The following is a 14,025-nucleotide window of genomic DNA, read 5'->3' as shown; positions in this document are numbered from 1 at the left end:
AAAACCAAATCTTGTAAGTTTACTCAGTTTCACCTTGGAAGTCCATACTGGGAATGTTTCTGGTGAAAATGTTATTGAGAATGCTCAGTGGTTACCCAAATAGATCAAACCATAAGGTTATATTTACCTTCATGGATTCACCATTATCATGAGTTTGGTCCTGATGGCTTAGGATCTTGATCTCTTCAGTATCACAGAGTGGATTGAAAATAAAGAAGCTAATTCATATTGACAAAAGGCTTAATGCATCAATGTAAAACCAAGAATATCAATATATTAACTTAAAATAAATTTATTTTAAAAGTAAATAAAGAGCTGAATTGTCTATGAAACTGTCAGACACATTTTTCCCCTGAATAAGTGGCCTGCTAAAACACAATTACCAAAATACTTTTTAAATAAATTATTAGCAAAGGAAGTAATAGATGTTGTTAAAGGGATAGCCTCTGCGATACTTATGTATCATGATTTAGATAGTTCAATTTTGTATCAGTGTCATATTGGAGAAGTATATTTCAATGAAAAACAAACATCAAAATCTTTTTTTTTTTCTTCTCAGGTCAGACCGGTAATGTGCCGACATCGTAAGGGTCGAGAGTAGCACATCTCACACATGTGCATGAACACCCAATCATCGTGCTCAGGAACTACAAAAAGATCAATCAAAAACATTTTTAAAAATTAAAATGTGTTCTTGCTTTAAGATTGTTATGCTAGGGGAAATATATCTTATAACAATATTTCTGAAAACCTTTAAAAAGGCTCTGCTCATGCCTTCAGGCTTTTAGAGTCTAAAAAATTAGAAGATCAAGAGGTTTACGTCCTCCCCAGGGCAAAGAATTCTGGGGTTTACAGTTCCCTGAAAAATAGTTTTAGCTCTGCTACCACTGCATTTTATTATTAACGTGATAGTATGGATGTTGCCACTACTGCCGTTGCTGACGATGATGGTGATGAAATGATGCTGAAGATGTTGATAATAATAATGCTGAAAACCATTCACCCTGGCTCTTGTTATCTCTCTATCTGCTTCCTTTCCTATATTTTATGTATGTGTGTTGTTTTCACTCTATATATTTTCTTCCTATTCTTAAAATACATTTGTGTTGTTATCTCTCTACCTACTTTCTCTGTAATCACATATGTGAATACACACACACACACACAAACATACAACACACACACACACGTATGACTAAAGAGACTTAAGATTTGTTTTCCATTTTCAGAAAACTCAGGACCTGAAGGTTTAAAATATTGCCATATTTCCACCATTGAACAGAAGCACTTCCAGAGTTCAAATCTTGACTATCTTTCTGTAAATGTGTGATTCTTAACTACCATAATATCATGCATCTTCAAAGTCCAAGAATAGCTTTATTTCATTAATATTTATCTATTGTTTTTACCAACTCAACTTTATGACCTTGCAATCCATTAACCTGAATAGATTAGGTTATTCAAACCCTCACTCTGGTATCACTCTTTTTTGAACTCTTGAGTATTTCTGAGTATAAGTAGGTAAGCATCCTGCTGATTTAGCATCAACACTTCATTATTGATATCCCTATTCTGAATTTATATTTTACCTATATGTTGTTGTCTTCTCTGTACCAGTCTTTTCAGACAGGTCAAAGACACTCATTCCAAAACCATATTTAAAGTGGCCATGTCCCAGCTACTTCTGTCTGGATCTTCCTCAAAACTTGTACTTATATGCCTCTATCAGTAAGGATTGTCAGGACAGAGAAACCGCAGAATGCATGGAATGATTTGGACAGAATCTATATGATTATAATCATAGAATATGTATATGTGTCTATTAGTATATACGTATACACACATATCTGTGTGTATATATGTCATATATAATTATATGTATATAAATGAAGTATAATGGGGAATAAAAGTAACATGGTAATGAGGGAATGGGAGTAAGAAGTAAAGAGAACTTTTCAAAACAAAAGAATGGAAGGTATAAGGAGCAGCCATGCTTCTAGGGATAATGTAGAATACTTATGAAATAGTTTCTCTCCCAACCCTTGAGGGCTGAGTTTCAGACCTTGTTGGAGAGAAAATCATTGCTGCTCACTGGATGGTGGAGGATTTGATGAGGTTCCATGTCTGGGAACTTTCTGTCTTGTTAAAAATTTACTGCCCAGAACTTTCTAGAAATCTACTTAGAGTGATGGGGAATCAGATGACTTGTATTTTATTATTATTATTTGTTTACTTCTTTATTACCATCCATATAACTTGACACAATTTAATCTTAAGTTCTATTCCTAGCTATAATGAGTAACTCATGTCATATATCATCACTCGTTGACAGCTATACAAATTTAACAAATTATAAAAACAATGATTGAATTAAAAATAACTGATTGGAAGCATTTGAAAGCACTGAAGTATCAGAACTTGAGGAAAAAAACTATAAACGCATGTATCAAATTTGCATTTGAAGCAGCCTTTCCCCCTGAGACTATTTACTGATTTTATCTTCAGGTTGTAGAGGCTGAGGAGTGAGTGTAGCCTAGAGTTTGTGTTGTTTTCACTAAGCTAGGAAAACAGACTTTAGAGTTCATGGATAGCAAGTATCCAGGAATGAAGAGGCCAGAATGGCAGAGAAATGGAATCCTGGAAATTGAGCTAAGCCTTTTGTATATGGCTCTCCTATGAGAAATTTATCAATTCCTTAATTGTACCTTTCCAGAGCAAAAGATTAAAATGACAAAGCAACAAAATCTGGTCAAAAGATGAAAACTACACTAAAGTTTTGGCAGTCTCAGAATGCTAGGATAGAAATAGATATAAGTGAAAGCCTAAGAGGGAGCTCACACACCCAAGTCACCCAGGTTTATAGTTGATAGTCCTAAAGGAGTATGCTGTAAGAGAAAGGACAAATAAGACATAGAAGAGCCTTCACAAAACTTAGAGCAAAGCTTCAAGTATTTGTAGTCTCTGTTGGAGTGAGGTATTTTGTGTATATGCTATCTGTGCGTAGGAACCAAAGTCTTCTCAGAAGGATGATAATATGATCCAGAGACTACACAACTTTCACCTAAAGTATTCAACATTTTACCAAGCACACCAGTAAACAGGACTAAATGAAGACAAATTTTAAAAGACACAAATACTCAAATATAAACCAGATATAAATAACTATGATTAAATTATTTAAAAATTCTGTTAAGCCTCTACAACCTGAAATATATTTACATATTTATTCATATTTATATGTATATATATATTTTATATATATAAAATACTAAAAAATAGAAGTTCTAGAACTGTAAAATTTGCAAGTCACTTGAATTATATTAATAATTCACTATAACGAAAGGGAAAATGATGGCCTTTCCAAGAATTATATTGAAATAATATACTATATGGAAAAAAAGATTACTTCTAATTCACATCATGTACAAAATCAATCCTAGATGGATCATAAACCGAAACAAAAATATAAAAGGTGAAACAATAAATTATCTTCAGTTTTTGCATACAGATGACATTTGGATAGGTTAATATTTCCTCAACAGAACATAATTATTTGCCATGAGGAAAAGGACTTATAAATTAGATTTTTAAAAAAATTTTTAAAATCATCTGTTCATCAAAAGACAATTTCAAAAGTGGAAATCCAAAGACTAGGACAAGATATTTGCAGTACAAATAACCAAAAGGAGACATATAAAATTCATAAAGAATAACTACAAACCAATAATGAAAATACAGAATATCAAAGATCAAAACAAAAGGATTAAATGAGTTGCACAGTCACTTTTTAGATGTTATTCAAAAGTAACCCTTGGAAAATATACTCAAAACATTTACTCATCAGAGGAACACAAATAAGTCACAGTGAAATATTATTATAACACTATTTGAATGGCTAAAATTAAATAAAAACGGAATACCAAGTGTTAGTAGGAATATACAGTAACAGAAACTCTCATATACTTATGGTGAAAGCATACATTTTTATAACACTTTAAAATTCTTTAGTAGTATCCACCAACATATGTATACTTATGACTCATCAATTGAATTCCTAGATATATACCCAGAGAAATATCTTTATATATGTTACCAAAGATAAGAATATTTAAAGAAGCAATATTCATAGCACCCAAAGTATAAATGATCAAAATTACCACAACACTAAAATGATAAAGCGGGATGGATACATAAGTTATAATTATTCTCACTATGGAATAGTATAGAGCAAGAAGAAATAACAACCTGTGACTATGTACAACACAGGTAAATCTCATAGATCTTGATTAGTTAACATATTTACAAATAGAATATTGCAGACTGATGACATTCAAAAACAAGCAGAGTCTATTATGGTGGTAGATGCCAGAATACTGATTACATTTCTGGGAGGCCTAGTGACTAAGTAGAGGCATAAGGGAAGATTCTGGAGGCATGATATTTTACATCTTGATATAGGTGATACTTCCACAATATTCTTTTAAAAAGTACAAGTGGTATTTGATGCTTACTATTTATTCATTTTAATATATAGATGTTATATTTCAATTGAAAGATAAGTATAAAATTCCTTTATGCATATATGTGTGTGTGTGTATCTATATGTATAAAATTCCTTTACGTATACAGAGAGAGAGAGAGAGAGAGGAAGGGGGAGAGAGAGAGAGAGTCTTGTTCTGTCACCCAGGTTAGAAGTGCAGTGGCACAATCACAGTTCATTGCAGACTTGACTTCCCTGGCTCAAGCAATCCTCCCAGCTCAGTCTCCCTGTTGCTGAAACTATAAGTGTTCATCACCACATCCAGATTACTGTTTTTGTAATTTTTGTAGAGATGGGTTTTTGCCTTATCTCATTTCTTAAGAAAAGATTGATATTGTCAAAGATCAGATGGCTGTAGATGTGTGGTATTATTTCTGAGGACTCTGTTCTGTTCCATTGGTCTATATCTCTGTTTTGGTACCAGTACCATGCTGTTTTGGTTACTGTAGCCTTGTAGTATAGTTTGAAGTCAGGTAGCGTGATGCCTCCATCTTTGTTCTTTTGACTTAGGATTGTCTTGGAGATGTGGGCTCTTTTTTGGTTCCATATGAACTTTAAAGCAGTTTTTTCCAATTCTGTGAAGAAACTCGTTGGTAGCTTGATGGGGATGGCATTGAATCTATAAATTACTTTGGGCAGTATGGCCATTTTCACGATATTGATTCTTCCTATCCATGAGCATGGTATGTTCATAAACAAGAAATGGGGAAAGGATTCCCTATTTAATAAATGGTGCTGGGAAAATTGGCTAGCCATAAGTAGAACGCTGAAACTGGATCCTTTCCTTACTCCTTATACAAAAATTAATTCAAGATGGATTAGAGACTTAAATGTTAGACCTAATACCATAAAAACACTAGAGGAAAACCTAGGTAGTACCATTCAGGACATAGGCATGGGCAAAGACTTCATGTCTAAAACACCAAAAGCAACGGCAACAAAAGCCAAAATTGACAAATGGGATCTCATTAAATGAAAGAGCTTCTGCACAGCAAAAGAAACTACCATCAGAGTGAACAGGCAACCTACAGAATGGGAGAAAATTTTTGCAATCTACTCATCTGACAAAGGGCTAATATCCAGAACCTACAAAGAACTCAAACAAATTTACAAGGAAAAAACAAACAACCCCATCAAAAAGAGGGCAAAGGATATGAACAGACATTTCTCAAAAGAAGACATTCATACAGCCAACAGACACATGAAAAAATGCTCATCATCACTGGCCATCAGAGAAATGCAAATCAAAACCACAATGAGATACCATCTCACACCAGTTAGAATGGCGATCATTAAAAAGTCAGGAAACAACAGGTGCTGGAGAGGATGTGGAGAAATAGGAACACTTTTACACTGTTGGTGGGATTGTAAACTAGTTCAACCATTATGGAAAACAGTATGGCGATTCCTCAAGGATCTAGAACTAGATGTACCATATGACCCAGCCATCCCATTACTGGGTATATAACCAAAGGATTCTAAATCATGCTGCTATAAAGACACATGCACACGTATGTTTATTGCGGCACTATTCACAATAGCAAAGACTTGGAATCAACCCAAATGTCCATCAGTGACAGACTGGATTAAGAAAATGTGGCACATATACACCATGGAATACTATGCAGCCATAAAAAAGGATGAGTTTGTGTCTTTTGTGGGGACATGGATGCAGCTGGAAACCATCATTCTTAGCAAACTATCACAAGAACAGAAAACCAAACACCACATGTTCTCACTCATAGGTGGGAACTGAACAATGAGATCACTTGGACTCGGGAAGGGGAACATCACACACCAGAGCCTATCATGGGGAGGGGGGTGGGGGGAAGGATTGCATTGGGAGTTATACCTGATGTAAATGACGAGTTGATGGGTGCTGATGAGTTGATGGGTGCAGCACAGCAACATGGCCCAAGTATACATATGTAACAAACCTGCATGTTATGCACATGTACCCTAGAACTTAAAGTATAATAATAATAAAAAATAAATAAAAAAAGAAGAAAAAAAAAGAAAAGATTGATATTAAATATAAGAATGAGTATACAGATTTCTGTGTTTTGCAATACATGTGAAAGTTAAACTCTTTGAGTATTTGCGAGTATATTTATGGTAGAATGCAAATCACTCTATTCCCAAGGTGACTTCTTTTTTCTTAGCATATTTATGATGTTATTTAATTTATCAAATTTTATGTGTCTGAAACAAAGTAATGTCTATGGAAAAATTTTAAGTATACCAATATGGATGTTTAGTTCCCCTATGAAAATCCATCATTAAAAGTTAAATTGAAATAAAACAGAAATTAATAATTTAGAGAAATTGTTCTTAGTTATTTCACATTCCGTATTTTATGTTGCTAGGAAATTTTTTTAATAATTAAGATTTTCTACTAATCTTTGATTAAAAATGTATATGCTATGATAAAGTAATGATGGAATTTGAAAATCATTGATTTCAAAGGACAAGGTACAGCTGAACTTTGAGAGGAATTGGAAGATAATGTGCCACATTGAAAACAAAATAAAATTTATTTATTTATTTTGAGACACAGTCTCACTCTGTTGGCCAGGCTGGAGTGGCGCATTCAGAGCTCACTGTAACCTTCTCCTTTCCAGGTCAAGTAATCCTCCCACCTCAGACTCCAGCATAGCTGGGAATATGGGCATGTACCAAGATGCCTGGCTAATTTGTCTATGTGTATATATATATTTGCATTTTTTGTAGAGACATATTTTCACCATGTTGCCCAGGCTAATCTCGAACTCCTGGACTCAAGTGATCTGCTCGCACCGGCCTCCCAAAGTGTTGGGACAGGCATGAGCCACCATGCCCAGTGAAAATACATTAATATTTTCTATTTTCTCCTCTTGATCTTGTCTTAAAAAGTAAATAAAGAGCTAATAGTCTGTAAGATGGCTATGTACAGACCCATATGCTTTATTATCTGGGCTTGGACTTTATTTATTTATTTATTTATTTATTTTGTTGTTGTTGTTGTTATGTACCAAATGGTAAATAAAAGGTGTACACAATGTACCTGTCCCTCAGGTTGATAGAAGAATTTCAGATGGTTCCTCTCTTAGTTAGAAGGTCACATTATTTACTTAATAGTTGCTTGACAGGTACAACGGCAAGGGACAGGCTTTCTCAAAAATTGTTTGGAGTATAATGTAGCATATAGTAGCAGAGTCAGTTGAGGTTTCAAATTGATGTGTTATAATATGTAGGCACATTTTTAGCTGGTGTTATCATTTATCATCAATCAACTAAATTTGTAAAATGTTAATTTTTTATCAAAATGTAAAAATCAAGCATTCAAAAAGAAATGAAAATAATTTGGATTGTTCTGTTGATGTTGACTGGTGGTTTAGTATTTTATAATTATACTTAAAAACATTATTTTTATCAAGAATAAAATCACATTCAATCTTCTACTTACCTCCAGGTTGGGTTCATGCTTTTCAGGGACTGCTAATGTTTGCAACTAATGCTGGCTCTTCTTTTTTTTTTTTTTTTTTTTTGAGATGGAGTTTCACTCTTGTCGCCCAGGCTGGCGTGCAGTGGCGTGATCGTGGCCCACTGCAACCTCCACCCCCTGGGTTCAAGCATTTCTCCTGCCTCAGCCTCTCGAGTAGCTGGGATTGCAGGCACCTGCCACCTCTCCTGGCTAATTTTTGTAGTTTTTAGTAGAGCCCGGGTTTCACCATCTTGGCCAGGCTGATCTTGAACTCCTGACCTCAGGTGATCCACCCACCTCAGTCTCTCAACATGCTGAGATTACAGGCATGAGCTACCACACCTGGCCAGCTAATTCTTACTGAGTACTTACTGTATGCTGGGGATTTTGCATGTATTAATTTCTATGTGGTGCTCTTCACGGTCCAGTCATTCTTTGTATTACAGAAAGACAAGCTATCAGCTGTACCATTATCATTTCAATTGCCTGAAATTGTTCACGAGAAGCCTGTCAGCTTGTCAAAGCTCACAGCACCACTTGTTAGTACTAGTATGAGACATAGGTGTATGTGTAACTTACAGCTTATTCTATGTTAAACTGTTCGAGCGCTAATGGTGTTTATTTCACACTGAACATTTTTCCTTGCTTTGTTGTGATGAATACAAATGGGAAGATAAACACATGTTAAAAGAGAGATTTTCTTAAATGGTAGACTAAAACTTACCTTAATCAAATGGAAAATTTTCTAACCAAGGGAATGCTAAACTTGAAGGATTTCAAATTGAAGGTTTTGTTTTTACTTAAACTCTAGCCAAATAACAAGCACATTATATAATCACAATAATTAAAATTCTAGTGGAAGTCCTTTATAATGTTTTATGTTTCCCATTATTTTTATTTGTTGTTCTAAAATCAACATATTGAAGTTTAGTCACTCTAAAATTTAATTAATGAAAACAATTGTTGCAATGGTGTTTTCCTTTTTCTAATTAGAGATAAACATGCCATAGGTTTCTAACACTAGTTTCCCAATTGCTTTATAATTGTAATTCAAGATAGTGATTTTAAAACATATATATCACATGGATTTCTCAGTAACTAAAAGAAATCATTACAACATCATTATGAATTATTTGCTACTTCTAGTTGGGAGACATTTGAAAATGTCAATTTTTAGCTCATCAATAATTACTTTTGCTTATATTTTTTAACCTTAGGTATCTCTCAATATGTCTACTGTTTAAAAATTAAAATCACTGTAAAACCATTACTATTAACATGACTATCCTCCTCAAATTAATCTGATAATTCAATGAAATTTTAAAACCTTCAAATGGTATATTTGATAGAATTTGGCAAGCTGATTACACATATTTAAGAATGTCATCATAGAAATATATAAAAATACACAAAAATACGAAATACATAGGAAGTACTTTTACATGGTGCAACATAGCAAACTTTAAAGCTATAAAAATTCATAAATTATACTACTGAGGCAGGTAAGAGAATATGATTATGAGTAGAATAAAGAGAGTGATTTCATATTTTATATGTTTATGTGTCAGTTTTCCTTTCTTATAACTGGAGAATGTATTTGCATGTTGTTTGTACAACTTGAAATTTAAAAGAAATAGTGCTATTTGCTAACATTTCTGAGAGCTTGCTGTATGGCAGGAATTATTCTTGGTGTTTGCAAAGGTCTTGACTCATTGAATTCTCACAAAAACCTTATTGCCTCTACGCTTCAGAAGGGAAAATCAATGCTAGAAAAATGAACTGCCCAAAGTTGCACAGCATGAAAGTGTCAGAACTGAGACTTGAATCAGGCTAACCGGCTACGTTTGCTACACTGTTAACCATTACACAACACTGTTTCTCTACACAGAGTTTACATGAGCTGAGAAGGCATAATACCCCGCATATATTATGAATATAATTAAACCAAGTTACAGAAAAAGATTTATGAATATGTTAACGTTTCCAAAAATAGGGTACACACGCCCACACACACACTACATATATGGAGACAATTCCCAAAGAATCTACAATAATTTAAAATAATCTAATATATAATAAACTGCTAATAGAAACCCAGGCTGACGTGACTAGGTTCTCTCCTCTTGTTACTACAAAGCAGGCTATGTTGCCATCTTGAGGTATCAGCTAGGCTGAGTTCTCATCAGGAGGGTTGGGGGAAGAATCTCATTGGAAACTCATTCAGATTGTTGGGAGAGTTCATTTCTTTATGGTTGTAGGACAAAGGACTTCATTTGTTTGTTGACAGCTGCAGCCCTCAGTTCCTAGATGCCACTTGCCCTCATTTCCATGTGTTCCATTCTGCCGGAAATGGAGAATTTCTCATGGCTCAAATCTCACTCATGATTTGAATACATCTTACTTCACTTTCTCTATTTGCTAAACGTATATTTAGAGGGCTCATGTGACTGCATCTGAATCACCCCAGTATTCTCCCTGTGTTAAGGTCAGCTAATATGGGATCTTAATTATATCTTCGAAATCCATTCCCAGCAGGAAAGTCGGCACACAATGGTTACCAGAGCTTCAGCTGATCTTAGAGGGAATATCAACGCTAGTCATTCCACGAACAATAGCATCAGTGACTGCTTTCCTAACATTAATCAATTTTTTTTGGCCCAAACTTCTCATTCGCTTTTGAGTAGTTACCTACTATTAGTGCAAAATTTGGAGGCTCCCTTATAAGTTAGCATATATCACCTAACTAAATCAGACAGTAGAAACTTGATCTTGGCATTCAAAGCGTAGTATGGCCTCCCTAGCTATATTGCCAGAATATATTCATTTCTCATACATGTACAAATTACACACCCCAGTTAACTTGGACCCACAGCTATTTGCTGCCTCCAAGTATTAATCAAGCAATGTCATCTTCCTTGAATGCACTTTCTCCCACATGGAAATATTTATTTTCTACAGTCTAGTTGTAAGTGCTACCACTCTTCAGTGACATCATCATTTTGCCTTCATTTGATAGTAATAATTTGATAATTGCCTTGTTTTGCCTTTTGTGATAACACTGATATTTCATAGATCAGGTTTTGTTTGTTTCTCTTTCTCCCAGCTTGATTTCAGTTTTACATGGCACTTGGATGTTTCTCTAATAAATCCCAGAAAAGTGTTTGGGAGAATGCAATAGAGGCATAATAAATGAATGTTTAATAAATATATAAGTGATTTAATTGAATTCTGAAATATAATAAAGTTTTTGCTTTATGGGTGGAAAGATTAGATTTAAAATAAAAATAAAGTTAAGGTTATTTTAATAAAGCATGATTTCACTAATTTTTATTATTAAAGAATAGTTTAATATATATTGGAAATGTTATTAAAGAACAGTTAAATGTATTTCAGACATACTATTATGGGATAATTTCACATGCATCAGGCGTAACATCCCTAAATTATTTTACGAAAACCAGTTCTTACCAAGTGAAATTTACTAGTTTCAATACATTCTAGTTTAATCTACTTTTAGTCACTTTCTTTTTAACAGCAGAAACTAGTATAAAATCAACAAATTTAAATGGATTTTCATCTTACATTAGAGTTGCCATACATAGCAAATAAAAATACAGGACAAACAGTTAAATTTGAAATTTAGATACACCGTGAATAATGTTTTACTATAGGTATCTCTGTTATACATACTTACAGGTAAAAACTTCATTGTTTATATTAAATTCCAATTTAGCTAATGTTCTGTATTTTATCTGGCATTCCGATACTTACAGCACACTTTTATCTTGAGATTTTAAAAAATCTCCCCCTACTTTTTTTTGTTGTTGTTGTTTACTTTTTTAAGATTCACAAAAACAAAAGTTTAAGTATTTAGGGTAATAATGTGTTTTTAATAGTTATGGCATTCTGCATATAATTAAGCCAGTTGCTTTTCAAATTGTAAATATTCCCAGAGGCAACAATATAGAAGGTCACATAGTTTTGCAATCATTTTAAAATGCTGATGATACATATTTATGTGCATGGAATCTGCAGAAAGTTGAAAGATACTATGAGGTATTTTGAAACTTTCAAAACAAATAGCACATACTGCTAAGCACACATTATCTAGAAACACTAAAATTCACTTGTGTACTATGCTGTTCGAGCAATAGTATCATTCACACCTAGCATTTCCCAGACAGATTGAAGACACTGGAGCTCCATGCTTGCCTTTCCAAGCATGGAAAATCAGAGACTGTGAATGGAAATGGAGACTGAGGAGGGCAAGTTCACATCAGCCAGCTGAACTCAGGAAATGCAGAACTTAATTGTGGTGTGGCAGATACTAGCATTCTGACATTCAGACGTAACCTTTCAGAGCTTAAAGTGACTCACTTTTCAAAAACATAAAATAGGAACAACTTCAAATGGATTATTCTAAGGCCTGCATGAGAATATATATGTGAAATTTTCATTAAAATGCACCTTATTATGAATGTTATTTTAATGCAGTAGTGGTTCATTTGCTATTTAGTTGAAATATAGCCTCTAATAATTTATTTTAAAATGTTTTTCATGCAAACTGGTACTGGGTATTTAATTTTAACTGTTACCAAGTAATAGTTTGGAAAATACAGTATTTATTACTAATGCAGATGCAAACATCCTATAGAAATTATTACTCTGCTACTGACCAAGAGTTTATTAAGAGAAATACGCTAGCTTGAGATAAATGAATAAGCAGAAAATTTGTATTATATTATAACCAATTGCATATCCACTGTGTATATTGTTTTTTAAATTAATAGACTCCTTTTTCAAAGTGATGTAATATTTACAGACAAATTGAACAGAAAATACAAAGAGTTCCAATATACTCCGGATCCCTGCTCCTTTAAACTCCTTTTATAATAACACCTTCCATTAGTGTGATATATTAGTTATAATTGATGAACCGATATTAATACATTATTATTAATGAAAGTCCACAGTTTATATTAGGGTTTACTTTTGGTGTTATACTGTTGTATGAGTTTTGTCAATTGTAGTGTCATATATCCGCCATTACTGGATAATACAGAATAGTTTTGTTGTCCTAAACATCCTTTGGGTTCTTCCTATTCACTTTTCTCTCCCTGCCGTTTAGTTTTACATCTCTATAGTTTGCCCTTTTCCAGAATGTAATATTGTTGGAATTGTGCAGTTTGCAGCCCTTTCAAACTGGTGTCTTTCACTGAGCAATATGCATTTAATGCTCTTTCACGTATTTTCATGGTTTTATAGCTGAAAATATTGCATTGTAAGGATATTCCACAGTTTGTTTATTCACCCATTCAAGGACATCTTGGTTGATTCCAAGTGTGTCATATGTGAATAAAACTACAATAGACACCTATGTGCAGGTTCTTGTGTTCGAAGGTGAGTTGTACATTCAAATCTTGTGTCCACTCATTAATTGCATTGTCTGTTTTCTTTTTGTTGTTTTTAAAGGTCTTTTGTATTTTTTTGATAAATGTCCTTTATCAAATATGTACTTGCAAATATTTTCCCTCACTTTGTGGCTTGTCGTTTCATTCTCTGATCAGTGTCTTGCAGAGCATACATTTTTATTCTAATTTAATGTATCAATTATGTTGGTCTTTGCATTTCCATATAAACTTTATTATCAGTTTTTCAAAATTCACCAAGTAACTTGTGATTGCATTCAATCTATAGATCAAATGGTGAAGAACTGAGATCTTAACGCTACTGAAATGTTCTATTCCTGAATATTTGGTATCTTTCTATTATTTAGAAAAGATTTATTTGACTTATTTCGTTAGAGCTTTACACTTTCCATCAAAAATTACTTGAAAATGTTTTGTTAGAGTTAAGTCTAAGTTGTTTGTTTTTCATGCTAATATAAATAATGTTCTGCTTTAAAAATATTTCAATTGTTTATTGCTGATATATAGTAAATCAACTGACTTTTGTATGTCAAAATTTTATTCTGCAACTTTGCTATAACTGCATATTAGTACTAGGAGGTTTTTTTCCAATT

General features: G+C 33.4%; 1 non-coding gene across 1 annotated transcript; it reads right to left on the bottom strand.

The window, feature by feature from the left end:
* Window positions 1–558: 558 nt before the first annotated feature.
* LOC119627779 (small nucleolar RNA U13) lies at window positions 559–659 on the bottom strand. The gene has a single exon (XR_005244011.1). It is a non-coding gene; the product is annotated as a small nucleolar RNA U13 (small nucleolar RNA).
* Between the last annotated feature and the right edge of the window lie 13,366 nt (window positions 660–14,025).

This window comes from Chlorocebus sabaeus, chromosome 27 (assembly GCF_047675955.1).
Source record: "Chlorocebus sabaeus isolate Y175 chromosome 27, mChlSab1.0.hap1, whole genome shotgun sequence".
Classification (NCBI taxonomy): domain Eukaryota; kingdom Metazoa; phylum Chordata; class Mammalia; order Primates; family Cercopithecidae; genus Chlorocebus; species Chlorocebus sabaeus.
Note: the sequence above shows the minus strand (reverse complement) of the source record. Positions and strands in the feature narration are given on the sequence as shown.